General features: G+C 42.3%; 1 pseudogene; it reads right to left on the reverse strand.

Moving 5' to 3' along the window:
* Positions 1 to 11265: 11265 nt before the first annotated feature.
* On the reverse strand, positions 11266 to 12027 carry LOC149141152 (pyrophosphate-energized vacuolar membrane proton pump 1 pseudogene; annotated as a pseudogene).
* Positions 12028 to 12440: the final 413 nt, after the last annotated feature.

Raw genomic sequence — 12440 nt, forward strand, 5'->3', positions numbered from 1 at the left:
GCCATCCTTAGTTACTATCATTGTAGTTGTGCAGCAATATATCACTCGTGAATGCAGGGGCTTAATCAATGCTTGACTCACAATACTGAGGACTCTACTCAATCGCTCAATTCGCAAATGACCAAGTGTTGTTTGCTGGGTAGCCCTTTGTATTTTATAGTGCTTTTTGAATTCGAATTTGACTGCTCCCCCTAATTCCGGTTCATTAATGCTTTCTTGGCGGCATATTTTCCCAAGTATTACCTATAAATCACGTCTTAAATACCTGCCGCCTGCTCCATTTGGCCTCAAGTCAAGCATTCCATCATGAATAGTGACTTCAACGGTCACTTTCTGGCCAACCCGCGCAGCAGCGCAGCCCCTTGTGCACTGTCGTGAACCTTGTGACTCTCTGCTTCTGCGCACATCTCTAATATCGCACAGCTCCCAGGCAGAATAGTTTATAGTCCCGTGCTCCCTTCCAACTGCCTGGAGTGCTAAGACTATCCTTCCCTTGGCTAGTCAGGTGGTCGCACCACCCGTGTAGAGTTCCATCCTGTCCTCCGTCATGGTTCCTGGAGAATCCCCACCTTGTAGTGTTACGGTCGGCATTGCGCACTTCACCATTTGCAACGCGCTACCCTGGTCACTATGCTTAGCAATATGTGGTCCAAGCCAAGGCATCAGACTGATCAAATTGTGGCGATAGGTTGTAACTCTATTATCGTGATCACACGCCCCCTGTCTTACCATTCTAGTCTTTTTGCTGAGAAAATATTTCTTTATCTCGTCCTCTAGCTTCTTGACTTCCGCATCCACCAGCGTGCTTTTCTTTCTTAACCGTACCCTGTCTTCTTCAAGTTCTTGGAGTCTAAGGTTTCCCTGTTGGATTTCTTCCTCAAGTCCCATGCGTTCTGTCTCTTGCGGCTGTGTGATCCCTCCTTTCCAAGATTCACGAACCATCATATCTACGGGTGATACTTTGCACGGACTAGGCTTTGTATACTCCATAGGGATTACAACATCTCCTTCATACTCCAGCTTTGGAAATGCCCACGTAGTCAGGGTTTTGCGCATGGTCCTATAAGCCCATAGAATCACTGGTACACGTAGGTCCCAGTCAGTCCTCTTCACATGGTGGACCACATTTAGTGCCTTGCGTACTTTGTCAAATGCTTCTGCGTGAATATGTTTTTGCATGCTTGGTCTGATCATACTCCCTATTCGTCGTTTGCGCCATCGTCTTGCCTACTCTTGCTTGTTGGTTGTGTTTCCAATCGTGAGGACGGTGTGTGTTCATGCAGGTTGCGCACCATATGCCTGTACCCATCTGGAGAGGTGGGTGCGCAGGCTGTTTCATCCATCATACCCAGCTTTCATCTGCATCTAAGGCTTTCCAAACCGCATGAGCATCATCCTTCTGCATTCGCGCCAATTCTCAAAATTCTGCTAGTGCATACCCCACCAATGTGCGGGCATAGCACAGAGTGCCCACTTCAGAGCGTCAAAACGTTGTTGTTCTAGTACTTCTCTTTCAAATTGGTTTAGGAAATCATCCACCTAGGTCAATCCGTCATACATAGGAAGATATTTTACCTCTGTTGCCACGCAGCGCAACGATCTTGTCATCATGTTGCAATTGAGCGTGGTTACCTCGTGTAACCGGTTCTGCCATCGTTCTATCTCTTCATCCGAATATGAGGTGCAAGAGATTTCGTGCTCCCACGAAATCCTACCATCCGATGTTGGATTCACCTAGTCCTGCTCATGCGCGGTTATCTTGTAAATATAGTCTAGATTGTCGTCTCTATCGTAGCCACGCACTGGCTCTGTGTAGCGCGATCCTTCCACAAGGTCTAAAGGTACCACTACACACAGTGACTTTTTCTCAAAAATCATCTCGTGCTTCCTTAGATTTATCACTCTATTCATGTCAGTGGCCCAATCTATTCCCAGTAGCGTGGGATAGGGATTGCTATCATCAACAATCTCTATCATTTTGAAATTTGCAAGTGCGCTCGCGCCTTCGATATCTACCGTTATTCCCTGCAATCTTCCCATAGGTAGGATCTTTTGTTAGTTCGCCATTCGCAGTTGAATCGAAGACCCTTGCAATGTGGGCCTACCCATGCGCTCCCAGGTTTGCTTTGGCAGGACATTTACGTCCGATCCTAGATCCAAAATCACTTGATCCATTTCATATTCTTCGATTTGCGCGATTAATCTCATCTCTCTTCCTGTTCGCGTTGTGTGCTTCCCGAGCTTCTGGACTATGCGGGGTTCTCCTAGCGTGGTCCCATCACATCTATTTATGAGTTCTTGCATCCCCTTCACAGCCTTGCTGTCGCGCAACAACTTCATGCATGTCTCCAGAAAGGTAGTGAGAATTGATGGGTCCATTTCTGGTTCCAGTTTGTCTTTACTACCTGAAGTGGAGGACTCCGCAAAGCTCTTCTTAGCTTCCATGAATGTCTCCTTAGTGTGCTCCAAATCAAATTTTGGTTCCTTTTTTGGAGCCTTGCGAACCCAGGCACTCTCTTTGGGCTGCTTGCCTTTGTCATCTCCTGTTGTGATACCACTTTGGAGCACGATATTTACATTTGGGTCTTCCTCGCGCGGCTCAGACCTCAGCATTTGCAAGTTCTAATTCAGGGGAGGTTGGAGTGTTCATTTATCGCGCAGCCTCGCTATCAGCGTGGGACAGTCCTCTGTCTCATGATCAAAATGGGTACAATATAAGCATGATGCTCACGTTAGACTTGTACAATCACGGGCATAATTCCCTGGCCCTCCACAATTCTAACAAATCAGCTAGTCGTGACCTCTTCCTAGTCCCATTTCACCTCGACCTTGTTCGCGCCCCTGAAATCCAGTGCGTGCTATCCTTGCATTTTGATCGAGGGACAATGTTTCGGTCTGAACCCTGTAGGTAGGAGTCCGATCCATCATCAGTTCATAACTTCTACAGGTGCTCTCATCGTGGCCTACTGACCTGCAGAAATTATAGAACAACTGCTGGGAAGTCTGCGTATACTTTTGTAATAAATGGTAGTTATCTGTAGCATGATTCCCTCCTATCTAACAAATCATGCACCATAATGTAGGCGCCGCACTCGGTCCTACTTGTGCCTCTGGTCTCAATGGCATTAGTCCTCCTCCCGCCAGGTAGTTCGTGAAGACTGGACAATGGTCCTTGTCATGTCCCTGGCCCTTGCACTTTACGCACCATACCTCCTCATGCGCTTCTGGGTGAGTTGTCATGTCTTGTTTCAAACTTTGCATCTCAAGACACAAGTTTTTCAACTGCGCGTGGATCTGTTGGACTCCCAGGTTAGGATCTTGTATCGGGGTTTCGTGCAGTCTCATTGCAATCTCTAAGGCCTCGTCCTGAGTGCATAGCTTCTATTGTGACAACGCGTTCCTTAGATGCGCCGTAAGCGATGCTACAAACCATGCACGGTGTTGCCCATCTGTCATGGTCATGTTGGCTTCATGAATCATACCCTTTAGTCTCTGATATAGCTCCCAGGGGGTCTCTCCTAGAAGCATCGCGATTTCCTTAAATCCAATAATCAACTATGTCTCTGATTTTGGCCTGTTAAATTCCCTATTTAGAGTAGCTTGGATATCCGCGATCCCTGCATTTGGGTTGTCATTGGAGTGCTTAATGTACCAATTCAATGTGCGATCCTACAAAGCACTGACCAACGTTGCTTTCTTTATATTGTCATCCGTGACTCCCTGCGCTTCCCATACAGCCTTTACCACGAACCAAAACTGGTCTGGATCTTCATTCCCTACTCCTTTGAACACCGACAATTTTATCGTGCTTGCCATATTGAACTATGGTGGTGGTGGAGGTGGTGTGGGCGAAGACGGGGGTGAAGATGGTGAAACTGGTGGTGGTATAGGTGGGGGTGGTATGCATGGAATTCGCTACTTTATCAGACTAATCGCGCTTCTTGGTGAAACTTTCACGAGCTCTTCCTCGCTTTCCCGCGGAGGTGAAATCAAGGGGCTAGACTCTAGTTCTACGCTACCTTTGTTTCTGTAGATCCTCCCACTTCGCGTAGCCCCAAACATCAATTTATTCACATAACCCACTTTTCACACAGTAGAATTTTAATCCAAGTGTTCAAAGATTTAACGTACTTACCTCGTGGTCCTTTGAGGAAGCGTCATTCTACCTCACTATAGTTGACTGAAGTATCTACCATGAACTCGGTGATAAATCCCCCTATAATTCGATCGAGCCAGTGATCCACAATGCGCACGATCTTATCTTCCGATGCTTCTAGTCTGCACACCAACTCTGGAGTCCACACAATAGGTTTGTCGAGCCTACACCTTCCTTGACTATCTGCTAGCTTCACGATCCACTCGTACAACTCAGAGGGGAAGGATGCAAAGAAAAATTCATGGATTTCCGTATATAAGTAGCAATCTAACCACTCTTCCTTCGAAAATCGCGGATTCCTGTTTTCCTGCTTCGTGAACTCGTGAATGTTGAGATTTTCTGTTTTATTAAATTTGGGAAAAATCTCATGTATGTGACAACAATAGGATTAGTTGCTATATTAGCTCCAGTATTTTTTGAGGAGGAGTTAATGCATCCTATATTTGTTGTGAGGGAATTTATGATTCAGTTTTATGCCCCAGCTATATAGAAATGTAATCCCATAGAGGATTGTGTGAGTGTGTAGAAAGTGTAGAGAAAATAGGGAGAGCTGAGAGTATGTGTGAAGAATTAAAATTGTTTAATCTCCTTTTGAATAATAAGATTGCCGATGCCTCTGTTCTAGTGGACGTAGCCCAGATTGGTTGGGTGAACCACGTTAAACCTGTGTGTTATGGTTTTGTGTTTTTGTGTGTTTTTTTTTTTTTTAATGTGCTGTGTATGTATGTTTATGTTATTTCCGTTGCACATTGTTTAGTCTAACAAGTGGTATCAGAGCGGCGCAGCGGAAGTGTGGAGGGCCCATAACCTACAGGTCTCTGGTTGTGGATCTGGTGCGTGTGACAGAGCTGCTGAAGGTGGAGTTTTGGCGATTGGCGCGATTTCGGCAGAAACAGTCGCACCAATTTCTGACAGAGATCGGGTTGGCGCGTTTTATTTTGGAACAGACATGCCAGTGGCGCGGATCCGAGTTAAATAATCGCGCTAGAGCGCCAATATCCCGATTGGCGCGGAATCGACTGGTTTAAGCGCGCCAAGTTTTTTTCACTTACACTGTTTCTGTTCCGGCACGGATCGTCTGCTGTCAAAGAAGCGCCAACGCGCCAAGCGAGGATCGATTTGGTAAAACTGTAATCTTGTTATTTGTTTTTATTTGTAATCTGCAGTTTGTGCAGCAGAGGGATTGTATTATAAGGAAAAGGCAGCATAGTAGAAGGCAAAGGCATTTTTTGTTAGATATTAACTTTATTTATTAAGTTGGAATTGGAGATTCCGTTTGCTACAACATGGCAAAAACTCAAAGTGCTCGTTTTGAGATCGAGAAGTTCAATGGAAAAAATAACTTCGAAATCTGGAAAGTAAAGATGCATGATCTGCTTGTGCAACAAGGCGTGGCAAAGGTGCTGTTTGGAAGATCCAAACAGCCTTACCCCATGACAGATGATGAATGGAATGAATTGGATGGAAGAGCTCTGAGTGGTATTCAACTGTGTTTGGCAGATGATGTTTTGTTTAACATCGTGTCAGAGAAAACTGTTGCCGGTTTCTGGACAAAGCTTGAGAAGCTGTACATGAAAAAATCCTTGACCAATAGGATTCTTCTGAAGCGACAATTGTACAGTCTGCGCATGAAGGAAGGTACAACTATTACTGATCATTTGAATGTCTTTAATACTCTCATGGTGCAATTAGAAATTATAGAAGTAAAATTTGAATCAGAAGATAAAGCTATAACTTTATTGTGCTCGTTTCCCGAGTCATGGAATCATTTTGTTACTTCTATAAGTCTAAGTATATCAGAAACACTTGAATTTGATGATGTTGTTGGAGATTTGTTGTCCGAAGAGACAAGGAAGAGGTCAAATTCCGAAACCTCTACATCAGAAGCAATGATGGCTAGAGGTCGTTCTAGAGAAAGACGCTCCAGTAAGCACAGCGACTCGCGTTCAAAATCGAAAGGGAAGAAGAATAAGGTAAAGTGCTAGTTTTGTGGCAAATCGGGACATTTGAAGAAGGACTGTTGGAAGAGACAACAACCATCCAAAGAAGACTCTTCACCAGCGAAGCAAGAAGCAAACACGACAAATACAGGTTCGGCATCCAAGACAGGTATGAGTGATGAAGTGTTATCAGTTGATTTGTCTAGTCATGATCAACATTGGCTGTTAGATTCTGGTGCATCAAATCACATGTGTATTCATAGGGAATGGTTTAAAACTTATAAACCAATCAATGATGGAGTAGTTTACACGGGAAATGATGTCACATGTAACATTGTGGGAATTGGAAGTATACAACTTAAAATGTTTGATGGGACAAATAAAATTTTAACTGATGTAAGACATGTACCTGAACTAAGGAAAAACCTCATCTCATTAGGAGTACTAGACACAAATGGATATAAAACCTTTATTCAAGGTGGAGTAATGAAAATTTATAAAGGAATTTTACTAGTAATGAAAGAAAAGAAGGTTGGAAATCTTTTTCAGTTAGAAGGAAGAACAGAGTCAGATCATGTTTCTATATTGTCTGAAAACGACATTAATTCTATTCGTTTATGGCATCAAAGGTTGGGCCATATGAGCAAAAGAGGATTAAATATTTTATCTGATTGTAAGTTACTTCCTAGTCTAAAGTCTGTTAAGTTAGATTTCTCCAAACATTGTCTGTTTGGGAAACAAAGCAAGCAGAAGTTTCAAACTGGAAAACATACTAGTAAGGGAATCCTTGATTATATCCATTCTGATGTTTGGGGTCTGTCTCCTACAACCTCATATGGAGGTTCGGCATATTTTTTATCTTTTATTGATGATTTCTCTAGAAAAGTGTGGGTCTACATGTTAAAGAAGAAGTCTGATGTGTTTACAGTTTTCAAATAGTTTAGAGCATTAGTTGAAAACATCACTGGAAGAACTATTAAATGTTTAAGAACTGAAAATGGTGGTGAGTTTACTTCGAAGGAATTTGATAATTATTGCAAGGAAGCAGGGATCGAAGGACATAAAACCACTGTGTATACTCCTCAACAAAATGGAGTTGCTGAACGCATGAACATGACTCTTTTAGAGAGAGCAAGAAGTATGCTGAGTAACACCAACTTGCAGAAGGAATTGTGGACAGAAGCGGTTGCTACAACTTGCTATTTGATAAATCGATCACCATCAACTGCAATAGGATGAAAAATTCCTCAAGAGGTATGGAAAGGTCATCCTTGTGATTATTCTAAACTGAAAGTTTTTGGTTGTGATGCATATGCTCTAGGTCCAAAACATCAACGTTCTAAATTAGATCCTAAATCAAAAAGATATATCTTTGTTGGATATGGTGATGGGACTAAGGGATACAGATTGTGGGATCCTACTACCCACAAGATCATCATTAACAGAGATGTTAAATTTAATGAATCCTCACTTGAAAGTTCAGATTTAGATGATAACTTGAAACAAGATAATGTATCTAAGCTTCAACACATTCAGTTTGAAACCAGTCCAAATATTGATGATGATCAAGATGAACATGGTTCAGATGTAAGTCATGAAAAAGTTTCAGATGTAGATCATGAACATGTTTCAGATGCAGATCATGAAGAAGTTCCTACAGATAATAATCAGCAAATTGTGGAAGTACTAGAAACATCTCTAAGGAGGTCCACGAGAATTAAACGTCCTCCTAGAAGGTATGATGATTATGTTACTTCAGTTGCTTTAACTGCTAACGATGATGAACCTTTGTGCTATAAGGAAGTTGTAGAAGGTTCTAAAAGTGAGAAGTGGAAAGAAGCTATGAAGGACGAGATGATGGCATTACACAAGAATGACACATGGGATCTGGTAGAACTTCCTAAAGACAGAAAAACTGTGGGATGTAAATGGGTGTACAAATTGAAAAGAGGTGTTGATGGTTCAAAGGACAGGTACAAAGCAAGGCTGGTTACGAAAGGTTTTTCTCAGAAAGCAGGCATAGATTTTCATGAGATATTTTCACCAGTTGTAAAAATTGTTTCAATTCGAATTGTATTAGCATTAGTTGCCTTACTTGATTTAGAATTACAACAACTAGATGTTAAAACTGCATTTTTACATGGAGATTTAGATGAGGAGATTTACATGGAACAACCGGAAGGGTTTGTTCAAGATTGCAACAAGAAATTTGTCTGCAGGCTCAAGAAATCATTGTATGGTCTGAAGCAGTCACCTTGACAATGGTACAAGAAGTTTGATTCTTTCATGTTGAGTCAAAATTATATTAGAAGTGAATATGATATTTGTGTTTACTTTAAGAAATTAACTAATGGCATGTTCATTATCTTAGTATTATATGTTGACGATATGATTTTAGCAAGAAAAAGCATAACAAAGATCAACAGGTTAAAGGCTCAGATGGCTAGGATATTTGATATGAAAGATCTAGGAGTAGCAAGACAAATTTTGGGCATGGAGATTTTCAGAGATAGGAGCAATGGTACGCTGTGGCTATCACAACAGAAGTATATTGAGAAAATACTCTTGAGGTTTGTGGTGGGCTCCAGTATTGTAGCAATAATGCTACAACTCCTAGAGCTTCCTATCTCTAATTTTATCAACCCGGTAGTTCGTAACAAACTTGGAAGCGACGGTGCTGTATGCACAAGTACTAGCTCTTGTCGCAGCTGTCACTTGGTCAGTTGGCACAAGTCCGCTAGGGCTCAAGCCAACTTCTATATGCTCTCAGAAGAAGCTTTATGAGTGATGGACGAAAGCTATCTCGAAGGAAGCTAACCTACTTTGCAAAAAGGAAACTGAAAGCCAACAAAGCATGGAAACCCTAATAAACCCTAATTTGACTAGCTTGACCCTTACAATGCAAAAATGTGAATGAAACTTCTACCAATGATGCCATTACTTGCAGTAAGTTGAAATACATGAATCTAAGCTACTTGCATCTGAAAAGACATGTTTTTGTATTTTTTCTTAAGTGGATGGGGTGATTGTGATTTTGTTCTTATTAGGGTTTGGTTGTGCAGAGGTGGTGCATAGGGAAGGAAAGCTTGGGAAAGGTCAGGGAGGCTAGGAGAGGTCCCAAGGGATCCTTAGCATCAGTCCACAGAGGTTCCTCACGTTTAGATGCTCAGCAGCCGAGTGTGTGGGCTCCTACAGGATGTCTGCAGGGGATCCTACAGGAAACTCAGGAATTTCTACAGGAAGGTCTGTGGTTGGAGTTTTGGGTGATGGAGGAGTGGAGGAAGTGTATGGGTGAATAGGTAAGATGGAAATGAGGTGGTAATGGCTCAGCAACAGTGAGGTGAGGAGATGAGGGTGAGTGTAGAGGCAGATTTTTCTTAGAGGAAATAGAGGGAATGGAAGGCAAAAAAAAAAGGGATATGAGCAGTGGGGTAGTTGAGGAACAAAGGGCTTCGTTGGAGGATGGATAGTTGGTCTGGGCACGGTTCGGGAAGGTAGGAGAACGATGGAGTAGCGTTGCATGGTGGAAATGAGACAAATCATCCAAATCTTGCAAGTAAAAGTTATTAACTTATGCCAACAACTTATTTAAACCAATGAACATCAATGTATTCGTGAAGGAAACTGATATATGGTACTGAAGTAATGAAGCATTCCAAGGAATTGACATTCATGGACACTTCTATCAATCACCAAGAATGCGTTCAAGAGGGCATTAACATGTAAGCAAACGTTTTTGAATGGGCAGCACAGTCTGCGATCCCTGCCTCTAGAAAGAGGTGGATCATGAGCATACAGTCAGCCTGTTTTTTTTTTAACTGTTATTCACTCTAATCTACTCAGCCTACTTCCAAACAACTACAGCAATTCTAACTGATAAAACCAATCTGTTTAACTTCTACAGGAAATCCAAATCAGCAACTGTTTAACCTCTACAGGAAATCTAAATCAGCAGCTATACTCGAATGCATGTAAAGGAAAATGGAAACGAAATGCTAAAGGAACAATATTGATACAAAGGAAGGAGGCCTGAGCTCTCAGGTTGGGCCCAACCCCGAGAGCTTTAGGCTCCTTTAAAAACTCAGAATTTGATCCAAAACTGCTTGCTTTTATTCATAATCAAAAGTCTAATGTCATGCCAAAACTGGCTTACAAAGAGAAAAAACCAAATTGACTAACTAGCTAACCCCAAAAATGACTACCAACTAGCTAACCAAAATGAGGCCCCAAGCCTTCTTATTTATACAATTTGAGGACCCAACAGTCCTCCTAAAAGTTAGGGACTTGGCTGCCCAAGACTTGTAGTTAACAACAGTCCTACTTGACTTGCTTGGCTGCCCTTGTGCTCATTGATTTGGTGGCCTTTGAACTCCGAGCTGATGGTGGAGAATTCGAGGTAAGGGTCCATAAATGAGGGGGACACCTTCCTACAAATCCTCTAGCTTGTTCTCCCACGAATTTGGCTGCCAAGTGCTCATTAAGACCTTCAATTTTGTCTCCAAGTTGACCAAAAAGGCTACACAAAGCACCCATTAGACTTGTTGGCATAATGACTAACCAAATTCACTCTATTAACATAAAAATAATCAAAAACATGCAATAAACAGATGAGAATGGTGGACTAAGCCAAATTAGGAGGTTGAATGAGCCCAAATAATTATACATTTTTGGGGCTCATCATCACCCCCCTACTGAAAGTGTTGCTCATCCTCTGAGCAACCAAATCTCTCCCCTTGTCTTTGATGGCCCTGGTGACTTCCTTGGCTAGCATCTCGGCCGATTTCTCCTTTGGCTTCCCGCTTTTCAAACTTTCCTGTAGAAACTGTTCGCTGGCTTCCTATAGAAACAGTCTCTGTCTTCCTGTAGAAACAGTCTGCTAGCTTCCTGTAGAAACAGTCTGCTAGCTTCCTGTAGAACCAATTTCACTGATTTTACTTGCTTGGCTGGGGGTGCCTTCTCCTTGAACTGCGCTGCCTGAAAGCTGACGAATCCAACACAAATGGCAAGTCTAATGTATTATAAAAGCACACACGTACAATGAACTGCCCGAGAATAGATATTGCATGCCAAAGCTGGATGGGAAAAAGTGTTTCCAGGCCTTTAAATCACTGTTTTTCCATTGGTTAACCTTGATGACAATACTTTCCGACAACGACAGCTTCCTTTCCTTCATAAAATGCTTACTGCAATAGCAAATATGGGAATAATAACAGATTTGTATCCCAAAGCCAACCCAAATATAACATTAGTTGCTGCTCCAGTCCTGCATGAATCGACAACATCTTGGATAGGGCTGTAAGCATTACTAGTGTAGTACTCAGTGACAAAACCAATAACAAGGCCAGACCACAAACCAATAGCACCACAGAAGAAAAGCTCCCAGTTCTTTACAACCTTCTGGGCAACAAAATTGAAGATAGTGAAGGATGAAGGCAATGCAACTAGGCTCACAAAAGCAATGCCAATAGTCATCACTACTGTGGAGATAATAAGTTGCTTTTTCAATGCAGGCTCAATTTCCTTCACAGCCTTGATCTCAAATATGTTAGTTGCAAACAGAGTTGTGATTAAGCAAGCAATGATACCCATTGAACTAATAAGCAAGGGATAACACATGGCAGTAAGATCATGAGAGTTTCCAAATGATGATATGGATGCAACAACCAGAGCTGCACAGGAAGATTCAGCATAGGACCCAAATAGATCTGATCCCATACCAGCGATATCTCCAATATTGTCACCAACATTACCAGCAATGACAGCTGGGTTGCGTGGATTGTCTTCAGGAATGTTCCTCTCAACCTTGCCAACAAGATCAGCACCTACATCTACTGCTTTGGTGAAAATACCACCACCTACGCTGCCAAACAGAGCCATGGAAGAACCGCCAAGACCATATTTGAAGATGTTGAAATAAGTTTTGCTAACCATTTCTTATATTTTTCTCCAAGATGTTCTGCTAATTTTCGTTTATCTCCATCTTGAGACAAGACAAACAATAGTTCCACCGCATGAGCTCGCATTTCAGAGTATGTAACTTCAAAAAAAGGGAAGCAATACCTGAATTTGAATACACTTCGAGTGAATCATGTTGCAAGTGCAAGTTGACCAACAGCTGAGCGCTCAGATTTCTGCGTGATTTTTGGAGTGAGGTGGCAGAGACATGTGTTGGCCATGCAGACAGTTAGGCTATCGTGAACTGCATGTTCTACTTATGAACCGTATGTTTTCTTCTTGATCCGCTGCACTGGAGTTCAAGCAGCTGACACTAACTGTCCGTTTTTTGACTTTCACGTGCATGGCTGACCCCTGCATGCTGCGTGACTTGCTAGAGAACTGGACAT

This window comes from Pinus tabuliformis, chromosome X (assembly GCF_031772625.1).
Source record: "Pinus tabuliformis cultivar Carrire ecotype Pingquan chromosome X, CPIR1, whole genome shotgun sequence".
NCBI classification, from domain to species: domain Eukaryota; kingdom Viridiplantae; phylum Streptophyta; class Pinopsida; order Pinales; family Pinaceae; genus Pinus; species Pinus tabuliformis.